This window comes from Nannospalax galili, unplaced genomic scaffold, assembly GCF_000622305.1.
Source record: "Nannospalax galili isolate Female #2095 unplaced genomic scaffold, S.galili_v1.0 scaffold1181, whole genome shotgun sequence".
Lineage (NCBI taxonomy): Eukaryota > Metazoa > Chordata > Mammalia > Rodentia > Spalacidae > Nannospalax > Nannospalax galili.
The window spans coordinates 1,369,852-1,382,082 of record NW_008345687.1 but is presented as its reverse complement, the minus strand read 5'-3'; positions in this window follow the sequence as shown (position 1 = coordinate 1,382,082).

Here is a 12,231-nt window from a genome sequence, read left to right as displayed (position 1 = left end):
TAATTCTACTGTGAACCTAAAAATCTTATAGCCACTTTTGAAAAAGATGTATCTTTTCTCTGGAAATTGTTATTGAGTATGTTAAAGCTGTAATGAAATGCTTCTTCTAAAAAATTTTTTAAAAAAAGAATTCCTGGAATTCAATGAAAAGGACAGTACAGCACAACAAAACCTCTGGGACACTTTAAGAGCAGTTCTAAGAGGGAAGTTTATAGCCCTAGGTGGCTACATTAAAAAATCAGAAAAAGCACATATAAATGACTTAACATTGCAACTCAAGATGCTGGAAAGGGAAGAACAAACAAAACCCAAACCCAGCAGAAGAGAATAAATAACAAAAATCAAAGCAGAAATTAATAAAATAGAAACAAAGAAAACAATACAAAGAATCAATGACTCTAAGAACTGGTTCTTTGAAAAGCTAAATGAAATAGACAAACCCTTAGTCCAGTTAACCAAAAGAAAGAAAGAGCACTTCCACATCAACAAAATCAGAGATGAAAGGGGAAACACCACAACAGACACCAAAAAGATGCAGAACTAATAAGGGAATACTTTAAAAACCTATACTCTACTAAATTTGATAACCTAAAAGAAATTGATAGGTATCTAAAATCATGCGAACTACCAAAGTTAAACCAAGAAGAGATTTAACAGTTTAAACATATCCATAATGTATAAGGAAATCAAAACAGCAATAGAAAGCTGACCAACTAAAAAGAGCCCAGGCGCGCAAGGATTTACAGCAGAATTCTACCAGACATTTAAAGACCTCTGACCAATACTACTTAAATTATTCAAAGTGATAGAAACAGAGGGAGAACTCACAAACTGGTTCAATGAAGCCTGCATCATTCTAATACCCAAATCAGGTAAAGACACAAGCAAAAGATAAAAGTATACATCTATATCCTTAATGAACATAGATGTAAAAATTCTCAACAAAGTACTTGCAAACCACATACAGATGTACATCAAAAAGATCATTCACCATGATCAAGTAGGCTTTATTCCAGAGATGCAGGGATGTTTCAATATACACAAGTCAATAAACGTTATCAATCATAAAAATAGACTCAAAGACAAAAACCGCATCATCATGTCAATAGATGCAGAAAAGGCTTTTGACAAAATTCAGCATGCATTCATGATAAAAGTACTAAAGGGAATTGGACTTGAGGGAACACACCTCAACATAATTAAAGCTATATTCAACAAACCCACAACCAGCATCATTCTAAATCAAGAAAAGCTGGAACTGTTCCCATTAAAATCAGGAGTCAGACAAGGATGCTCACTATCTCCAATCATTTTGAATATAGTGCTTGAAACTCTTGCAAGAGCAATAAGACAAGAGAAGGAAATTAAAGAAGTAATAATTAGAAAAGAGGTCAAATTATAGCTTTTTGTAGATGATATGATACTATACCTAACAGATCCAAAAAGTTCTGCCAGAAAACTTCTAGAACTGATGAACACTTTCAGTAAAGTGGCAGGGTACAAAATTAATCTACAAAATTCAGTAGTCTTTCTTTATACCAACAAGCAATTGGAGAAAGAGTGCAGGGAAATGCTCCCATTCACAATAGCTGCAATATATATATATGTGTGTGTGTGTGTGTGTGTGTGTGTGTGTGTGTGTGTGTGTGTAGAGAAAGAGTACAGGAAAATGCTCCCATTCACAATTACTGCAATAAAAATAAAATATCTTGGAATAAACCTGACCAAAGACATCAAAGATCTCTACAATGATTTAAATCTTTAAAGAAAGAGATTGAGGAAGACACCAGAAGATGGAAGGATGGAAGGACTTCCCATGCTCATGGATTAGAGGAATTAGTATTGTGACAATGACCATCCTACCAAAAGCAATATATTGATTCAATGCAATCGCAATCAAAATCCCCATGACATACTTCACAGAATTAGAAAAAAAATCCTTAAATTGGTATGGAAGAACAAAATAACCCGATGCCAAAACAATCCTGAGCACAAAGAACAATGTTGGGAGGATTACTATACCAGATCTCAACATATACTACAGAGCTATAGTCATAAAAACAGCATGACACTGGCACAAAAATAAACACATAGATCAATGGAACATCACTGAAGACCCAAACCTGAACACATGCAATTTCAGCCACCTAAAATTCGACAAAGGTGCCAAGAACATATAATGGAGGAAAGACAGCATCTTCAACAAATGGTTCTGGCAAAACTGGATCTCCACCTGTAGAAGAATGAAACTAGATCCTTATCTTTCACCTTGCACAAAAGTCAACTCCAAATGGATCAATGACCTCAATGTGAAACTGGAAGCCCTGAAACTATTAGAATAATATATTGGCAGTAACCTACAAGATATAGGTGTGGGAAAGTATTGTCTAAATCAGACAGCAGTTGCTCAGGAATTAAGGTCAATAATCAACAAGTGGGACTTAATTAAAATAAAAAGCTTCTGTACAGCAAAAGAAACAGTCAAGAAAGTGAAGAGAAAACCACAGAGTGGGAAAATTTTTTCACCAGTGACACACCTGACAGTGGTTTAATATCCAGTATATATAAAGAATTCAAAAAACAAAGAAGCAAGAAAGCGAATGACCCAACTAAAAGATGGGCTAAAGATCTAAACAGAGAGTTCTCAAAGGAAGAAATAAATGTGGCTAAGAATCATCTTAAAAACTGTTTAACATCATTAGTAATTAGGGAAATGCAAACTAAATCCACCTTAAGGTTCACCCTACCCCAGTCAGAATGGCTAGAATCAAGAGAACAAATGGTACCAAATGCTGGTGAGGATGTGGAGAAAGGGGAATGCTCATTCACTGCTGGTGTGATTGCAAACTCATGTAACCCCTATGGAAAACAGTGTGGAGTACTCTTAAAAAACTAAAATGGATCTACCGTACAACCAATTTATACCTCTCCTTGGCATACACCCAAAGAGCTTATCCTATTGAGCTCTTGTACAACCATGTTTGTTGCTGCTCTTTTCATAATAGCTAAGAGATTGAAGAAACTTAACTGCCCCTCAGCTCACGAGTGATTAATGAAAATATGGTACATTTACACAATGTAATTCTATTCAGCAATAAGGAAAGATAAAATAATGAAATTTGCATGTAAACGGATGGATCTAGAAACTGTTATACTAAATGAAATATCAGGGACTCAGAAAAACAAAATACATATGTCCTCCCTCATCTGTGGATCCTGGCACCAAATCCAAATAAGTGAGTGCATATCCTGATGCAACTGCAGGGACCAGGAATATGGAAGGAAAACAGGGAAGTAAGGGGAAAGAAGAAAACTGAGAGAGAAGAATAGTAGGATAGAGGTGTTATTAAGGGAGAAATATATATAAAGGGAGTAGTTAAGAGGTAGGGGGAGGGAGAACTATACAAAGAACTACAGAAATAAAGGGAGAAATAAAAATTCTCCAGATATAGTTTCTTTAAAAAAGCCTTAAGACCAGAAGAAAAAAATACTGGGATGGAAGAAAGCCCTTCCAGAATCATTACTGTTGTTAAATGAAAATCCCAGTGCCCTCTATGAGCTGTTGGCCTGAGGGACACTAGAGGTCCCCAAAACAATAAAGGCCATTGCCAATAATGTTGGTTATACATTGGAAGTGGATGGAAAAACCCTATTGCTGAAAGCACTGCATAATGTGATTGCAGGAAAGGGAGAAATCAAGCATGGACTAAGTTGTAAATTCCTTGTCACTGGATGGATGGCTTTCATGGTGCCAAAATGCAACACACAGATGACTGGGGGAGAATAGTCCCCTATAATTCTCCTCAGTGATGCACCCTGTGTGTTACACTATCAACATACCAAACAAGATGTTCTTGCTCGTGCAATAGTGGAGGTCTAGTGTATGTACAGCCAGCAAATTTTCAACTGAATATAATGCCTGCTCCTAGTGGTGGAACACACATCTGGTACTGTAGACCCAGCTAATCCCCTGTGGCAGGGGAGAATATAGGCCCTAGTGGGAAGTCACTGCAATTGTTTTGCTAGATGGATGTGATATACCTGCTAAAGTACCAATCAAGTATTTGTGTTTACACCATAGCTTAAGTTACTACGGAAATCACTTTTCAGATGTTCTTGTTTCTTGCTGTATGTGTTTGTATAGTAGATGGAATCCCACTCAAACTGGTCAACAGCCCATGGAAAGCAGATGATGCAGAGACCTGAAAGTTCAGTGCCTTGACACAACAGGAGGAAGATCATTCCACACCTACCACCCCCTCCAAGGCTTAGGGACTTTTGCAGAAGAGGTTGGCAGAAAGAATGTAAGAGCTGGAGGAAGGGGTGGAGTGTTAACGGGAAATGTCCTCTGACTACTATGCTGGCAAGCTACAGTCACACCTCCTTCCCATGCTCATCAGTGAGTTGAAGGGGGAGTCAGTTACCCCTCCTATCCAATCAGTTGAACTTAGCTGTGTGGGGGGAGAGGGGCAAAGGACATATAAGCCAAGAACACCAAGAGACACCTCTCTTACCATTTTTTGCGGCTGTTGGGAGGTCACCAGATCTGTATTTGAGTGTGGACTTTATGGCGAAGCTGTAAATGTGGGGCACCCACTTTTCTGTAAATAAACCCCTACCCTATTTTCTGTTAAAAAAAAAAACTAGTAAGACTAATACATGATACGAGCGTTGGTCTATGTGATTCAAAAGCCTGTGGTTTGCACTGTGATAGTTTCTCTTCCATGCCCCTATGGTGAAAGCAAGGCCAGAAAGAATTGGGAGAAAACAAGACAACCCTGGCTTGTGGTGCTGGATAGCTTTAGTTGTCAGCTTGACACACTTGGGTAGAGGGAATCTCTATTGAGGAATTTCCTCCATTGGACTGTGGCCATATCTGTCGGGTGTTTTCTTGATTGTTGAGTGATGTGGGAGGGCCCAAGCCACTGTGAGTGGTGCCACCTCCCCCTCTCCCCCTGACAGGTTGTTCTGTATTATATAAGAAATGAAGCTGAGTATGGGTCAGGGGAGCAAGCCAGTAAGCAGCCCTCCTCTATGGCCTGTGCTTAAGGTCTTGCCTCCAGGCTCCTTCCCTGAGTTCCTACCTTGGTCTCCTTGATGAACTGTGACCCAGGATATGTAATCCAAATAAATCCTTTCCTTCCAAAAAGAAAAAAAAAGAAAAACAAATGTCCTATTAAGGGATAAGCACTCTGTGACCTCTTGTGCTCTGTACATTAGCACAGTAGTGCCATTTTTATCTTAGGGGTAATCAACAATTGTCTAATTTGAATTAAGGCCTGCTCAATGGAAAATAATTAATGTGAGGTACTATGAACATAACCAGGTGTAGGGGATGGAGAGATGGCTCAGTGGCTAAGAACACTGGTTGTTCTTGCAGAAGACCCAGATTCGAATCCCAGCACCTATATGGCAGCTAACAACTGTCAGTAACTCTGGTACCAGGGGATCTGACAGCCTCTTCTGACCTCTGCAGGCATTGCACAACATGAGTGCACTTACCTAAATGCAGGCAATACATGCATACACATAAAATAAAAATAATAAATAAAATTTAAAAAAAAACATAACCAAGGGCATGTGGCTGGAGAGGTCACAGATCCTAGAGAAAAACCTACTTCTGCCATATCCCTAGACCAATGTAATTCCTTATTTTATTCTAAATGTGCATCCTTGTATTTGCAGACAAATGTACCTTTGAACCCTCATCAAAGGAACTTCTTTTTGTAACAGATGGAGACTATTACAGAGTTCCACAACTGGTCAATTGTTTCATAGACTCTGGGGCATCCTAATGAACCATTCTTATTTCATTCAATTGCTGTGTGGCACACTCTGACCAAACCATGTTAGGAGAGTAAAGGATTTATTTAGCTTACACTTCAGGTCATAGTCCAGTCAGGGAAAGAACTCAGGCAGGAACTTGAAACAGAAACTACGGAGAAACATTACTCTCTGGCTTGTGATAGTATCACCAGCATGGGAAGGCAAAAGCAGATTGAAATGATATGAGAGGTAGAAATCCCACTGGGCTCCAGTTTCTGTAAACTGAAGGTAGGATAAATAATTCACTCACTAATGAAAACAGGGGTCTCCTGCAGATTCTTCTGAAATGTCCCAGGAGGGTTTGAGTAAAGGAAGGTGGGTGCAAAAGCCACTCACTGCAGAGGGGGAAGAGAAGCCTAATAGAGACATCCTCTGCACTAGGGCAGCCTGGCACCTCGAGGCTGACAGGATATTTTTAATTACACTTTTTGTGAATTTCATACATAAGTACTATATTTACTTCATTTCTCTTCCTCACTCTTCCTCCTCCAGCTCTTCCCACATTCTCCCCACTCCCTTTCAAATCCTAACTTCTTTAATTATTATCACTATAAATATATGTGTATATTTATACACACATATGTATGTATACAAACAACATACTGAGTCTATTTAATGGTTCTAGTATGTACATCTATTAAGGGCTGGCCACTTGGGATTGGGTAACCTATAAGGGAGCTTAACTCTGGAGAAAACTGATCTTCTCTCCCTCAGAATCCATTAATTACCTATAGCTCTTTATCTAAAGGTGAAACCTTGTGAAATTACCCCAATCCACGTTGGCATGTCATCTGGTGTTATCATTATGAATGTCTTCTTAAGGCAACCGTATTGTTGAGATTTCATGGGTGCAGCTTCTCTCTCAGGTCTAGAAGACACTAGCTAGCAGTAGACATTCTGGTCTTCTAGTTCTTGAAATCTTCCTGTCCTCTCTTCCACAACATTTCTTAAGCCCCAGATATAGAAGTTGCATTTTATCATTTGGTCCTGGGCACCACCCTATGGTCGCTTGATCTCTGCATTTTGACCAGTTGTGTCTTTCTCTAATCATCTCCATCTGTTGCAAAAAGAAGCTTCTTTGACTAAGGGAAGAACTACACTTATCTGTGGGTTTAAGGATTAGTTTTGGGAATACAGTTAGAAATTGTATCGGCTTAGGGAAACGGTAGTAGTAGACTTTAGAATCTAATGTCCTCTCTGGCCGTGGGTATTTGGCTAGGTTACAGTACCAAGCGTGAATTCCTTCCTATTGAGCAGGCCTTAAGTTCAATTAGGCAGCTGTTGGTTTCCTCCAAGATAAAAGTGCCACAATTGCCCCATTAACAATAGCTTGTTGGGCAAGTCATTATTGTGGTTCTTAAGCTTTATAGCTAGGTAGGACTATGGATTGCTTTTCTCTCTTGGAAGCCTGCATACCATCTTCTGATGAGCTAGTCCTCAAGAAAGAGGCTTCCAGGTCAGTTCCAGCTTGATTTTTGCAAGTTCTGTTTCTGAAGTGTGTGGTTCAGCAATAAAGTCTTACCTTCAAGTTCTGGTAGGCAATAAAGGGCAATGGCAATAGCTTATATTGCTTGGGGGAGTTTCTTTGACTACCCTGACCAACAACTTGAAGGGAGATTTCCCATGCCTGAGACTGGGGTTTTTGCTACATTGTCTATGGTGCCATACATACACATGGGAGTATTATCATTCCATGTGCAATTACATTTGAAATATATTCTATGCATACATATATATTCATATATATTATATATGTATGAAATGTGATTATAAACATTATGACTCCCTATTTTTTTTCAAACATTGTTGGTGTTATTTATCTCTCCTTCCTCTTCTTGTAATACCCTCCTCCCTCCCCCTCCTCAGTTAAAGCCACCCCCATAGCTATTTTTCACATTTCCCCCTTGGTAGCACCTGTGTCTTACTATCTCCTCTCATAGGGCTCCTTCTCCCAGCTGCCCATGATCTCCTTCTACTTTTCTGACTTTTGCCATTACTGAAGTATAAACACTCACATCTAAAGAGTCAGTGCTAGGGTCCACAATAAGAGAGAACTTGCCACACTTATATTTCTGGGTCAAGGCCAACAGGACTTTAAAGTTGAGAAGGACGAGTGATTGCTCTATGCCTCCCATTCCTCTCCTCTTACAGAAATTTATTGCAATTGTTCTGCCTCTAGTTCATTAATTTTTTAGTGTGCCTGTGTTGAGTCGAGGATCAGCATGTTGGACTCTATACCAATAAGACCCACAACTACATCTATGTAAATTATAAAATTGGCTTCAAACCCAATGGCATGCCTTGGGTCATGCCAATCATCCATTTGGGATGGGATTCTCGAAATGGAGTGGAAAGCATTTTGCACATAGGAGGTTGATTTATATTTAGGGGCAACAACATATATTATTGTTCACTTTTTCTTTGACACTCCATCACCACTGGAGTATGTAATTTTCAATACTATTCACAGTAGACTTAGTCATGTGACTTGTTTTGTCTAATAGAAGGATACTGATGGCAAGGGCTTGAAGCTGAGTTTGTCCTCTTGTACCATGAGAAGAATACATAACACATTAGGCAGTCATTCTCAGGAAGTTAAAAGATCTGTGGAATAGTCTTGAATCCAGGCCAAACTTTCAGTTAAACTCATCTGAAACCAGGCAAAATCAATTGAACCTGAGCTAATATAAAGATATGAGTGAAAAGAAAACTAATTTTTTTAAATTAAGCCACTGTTTGTAGTTGCATTTTACATTGTCTTGTGAAACTGAAAAATACTTTGCTATGCCCTTAGCTCCACTTCAAATTTGCCAGCATATATGCTCTGACCATAGCAGATCCTGGCAGCACAATTCCTTCACACCGTTCTAAGTAGATGAGACTGCTCGCTCTAGCATTGGATACATAATGATTTGAACCTCAGCCTTTGTCATTTTCTAGTTGTGCTCCTTTCAAATGGGACTTATGCTTCTTGATTTCTTTACCCCCTTTATCTACAAAAATAAGGTATCTTATACCTAGTTCATCAAATTGTTATGAAAATTTGATAAAATTCACAGTCATTAAAAATAGATATATTTGCATGAAAATGATCTTATAATAAAATAAATTACTTCTTTGTTATGTTCTAATGAGGCTTTATATGTAAAGAATTTCATATTCATGTGCTTTACTCATCTACTGATAAAGAATTTTTAATCCCAGACCTTGGGAGGCAGAGGCAGATGGATCTCTGTGAAATCAAGACCAGCCTGGTTCACATAGTGACTTCAAGGCAGGATGGGACTAGGGAGACCCTGTCAAAAAAAAGGGGGGAGGAGAGACATATATTGGTTCCCATGAATGAGTAAACAAGTCAAATGTGGAAGTTTTTGCAAAAACAGCAAACAAATGGCCAAAGCACTTTCAGTATAGCCTACCAATTCTGGTCTGTGGCCTCATTCTTTGTTGGAGCTCCATAAGCATGTGAGTTTGAAATTCGTCCTCCATTTGAAGCCTCGCCGCCTCCCCCAGCCCTTAGAACAAGATACCCTGTCTCTTCTGAGTCTGCCTAGGCCCACGACACTGAATATGGTATTTATTCAGACATACACAGAAACACTGTGCATGGGTTCCCAGTGTCCACTAGGTCCAAATTCTGATCTGACATATAAGCACTTGCCCAAATTGAAACTATCATTCTGATATTTCACCCACTACTACCTTAGAAGCATTTCTGTTTTACTTACTCATCTTTATGTTGTTTCTTGCATCCCATGCCATCCTTCTGAGTTTTCAAATGCCCTTGTCTCTGCCTTCAAAATATATCCAAATCCATTCACTTGTCACTCCCTGCTTAACTCAGCCTCCTGGTCAAGCCATTATCACCTAGACTGCTACAATATGTTACTGAAATGTCTTACTGCTTCTTTTGCTCTCTTGGGCTATTCATAACACAGCCACCAGAATGTTCTTTTCCAAATGTAATGGTTATGTCACTCAAGGAGCTTTGCATTACACACACACACACACACACACACACACACACACACACACACACAAATACTGCCCAAACTTGTTACAGTAGCTTACAAGTTCTGAAAATGTACAGCCCCTGCTCCCCACTCTGGTCTCATCTCCTTGTGTCCTTGTTTTGTTCACTACACCTTTCTGATTTTATCATTATTCTTCAAATGTGAGTAAGCAGCAGCTTATGGACCTAGACATTTTCTTCCACTGGAATTCTTTTCTCTTCAGATGGCCACATTGCTTACTACCCCCCCCCCCTTCTATCATGGTTTAGCAAGTGTTTCTACTTTGTGGAGTCTTACAGTGGCTGTTTCAGCTAAAATACTTCCTGGTCATTATGTTATCTCAGTCTTACTATTCATTCAGTGTTCATCATTATTTGAAGGTAGATAATATAATTTTTTAAGTTCACTACCTCCCAACATGAATGACAGCTTCCTGATAGCAGTGACTTTGAGCTTGGTCTTGCTTTTGTTTTTGATCATTCCATTTTCAATGCATGACCAACATCTGACATTCAGTTTATGATCATAAAGCATTTGCTATTGAAAACATGGTTAATTTTTATCATCTTAAGTATCAATAGTCACCTAATAGTTTTTCAGTGAAGGCGTATGAGTGGCAAACACTCGAAGTCTGCAAATGTGCAAGTACGTGTTTTGTACTCACACTTGAAACTTTAGCCGGAGGTCATTTCTATACCTTCCCTAGGCATCTCTTGCTGCTGGTAAGAGCTGTGGGGATGATCTCACTGTCTTTCTGTTGTACATACACTCTGTCTTTTTTCTTAGTGCATTTAAGAATTTCTCTTTATTTGTGGTGTTTTACACATTCAAGTAGTGTGTCGGGTATTTTTAAATTATCTTATGAGTTTTTGAGTTGATAGCTTGAGTTTTTAATTATAGTGTCCTTGTCTTTGCATCTCTGCTTATCTCAGCATTCCTCCCTTATCATCATGTCTCATGTTACACACAATGCTGACATGTTTCTCGAATTTTTAACCCTAGTTCTTCACGTTTTATGCTGAGAATTCTTCATCTACCTTCCAAGTTAGTCCTTTGTGATCTTTTTAATTATTTATACAGATTCTACTTTGTTCTTTTCCTGTGTGTCCTTCCTGTTCCCATCTTCTGGCTTCATTTCCCTAACTTCCTAAACATACTTATTTTGCCATACTGTCAGTGTGCTGTGTTACCATTTGCCTTACTGTGTGTTGATTGTCTTTCCCTTTATTCTCATTGGAGTTTGGAGCTTTACTTAGTTTTATATACCACTTCAGCATGTCTTTATAGTTATATCACTTTCTAGTTCACAGACATAATCCTCTTATTCTTACATCTGTTTCTTTGATATTTTGAAATATTTTGTCCATCATTGTTTGATATTTATAGGTACATATATATGTATACATATATATGTGATATGTTGTGGTGTGGTATATGTGTGTGATATGTCCTCTGTGTGTATGTGTGTGTCTGTGTGCATGTGTGTTGTATGCTTTTATATACATGGTATGTTGTGTGTGTTGTATGGTATTTGTGTGTATGTATGTGTACTGTGTGTTATATGTGTGGCATGTGGTTTGTGTATGTGAGTGCATGTTGTGTGTGTGTGTGTGTGTTATGTTTTAAGTGTGTATTTTTTTCTCTTCTAACTTTATGTCCTTGCCTTTTAGGATAACGGTGTTTCGAAGGGAGAAATATGTAAGAAGGGGGTAGTTAAAGGGGAGGGGGGAAGAAGGGATATACAAAGAACTATGGGGATAAAAGGGAAATAATTCTCCAGATACACAGTAAAAAAAAAAATTTTAAGGGCTTAAGCATAGAAGGAACCCTACAAGGATGGAAGAAAGCCATCCATATTCCAGAACCATATTCCAGAACCAATATGGTTGTTAAATAAAAATTCCAGTGCCAGAAGTGGGTGGTCCCCCAATGGGCTGTTGGCCTGAGGGGCCCTAGAGTTCCCTAAAACAATAAATGCCATTGCCAATAATGTTGATTGTACCCCAGAAGTGGACAGAAAAATCCTATTGCTGAAGACACTATATGATATAAGTGCAGGAGAGGGATAAATCAAGCTTGGACTAAGCTGGAAACTCCCTGCCACTTGGATGGGTGGTTTTCATGCTTCCAAAAGGTGATATGCAGATGACTGGGGGAGAATCATCGTAGTTCTGCTCAACAACAGACCCCACGTGTTGCAATATCAACATACCAAACAAATATTCCCGCTGGTACATTAGTGGAGTGTCTAGCGTATGTACAACCAGCAAATTTTTGATTGGATATAATGCCTGCTCTTAGGTGTGGAATACACATCTGGTACTGTAGACCAGGCCAAACTCCTGTAGCAGGCAACAATATAGGCCCCAGTGGGGTCTGGGGTCACTGAGGT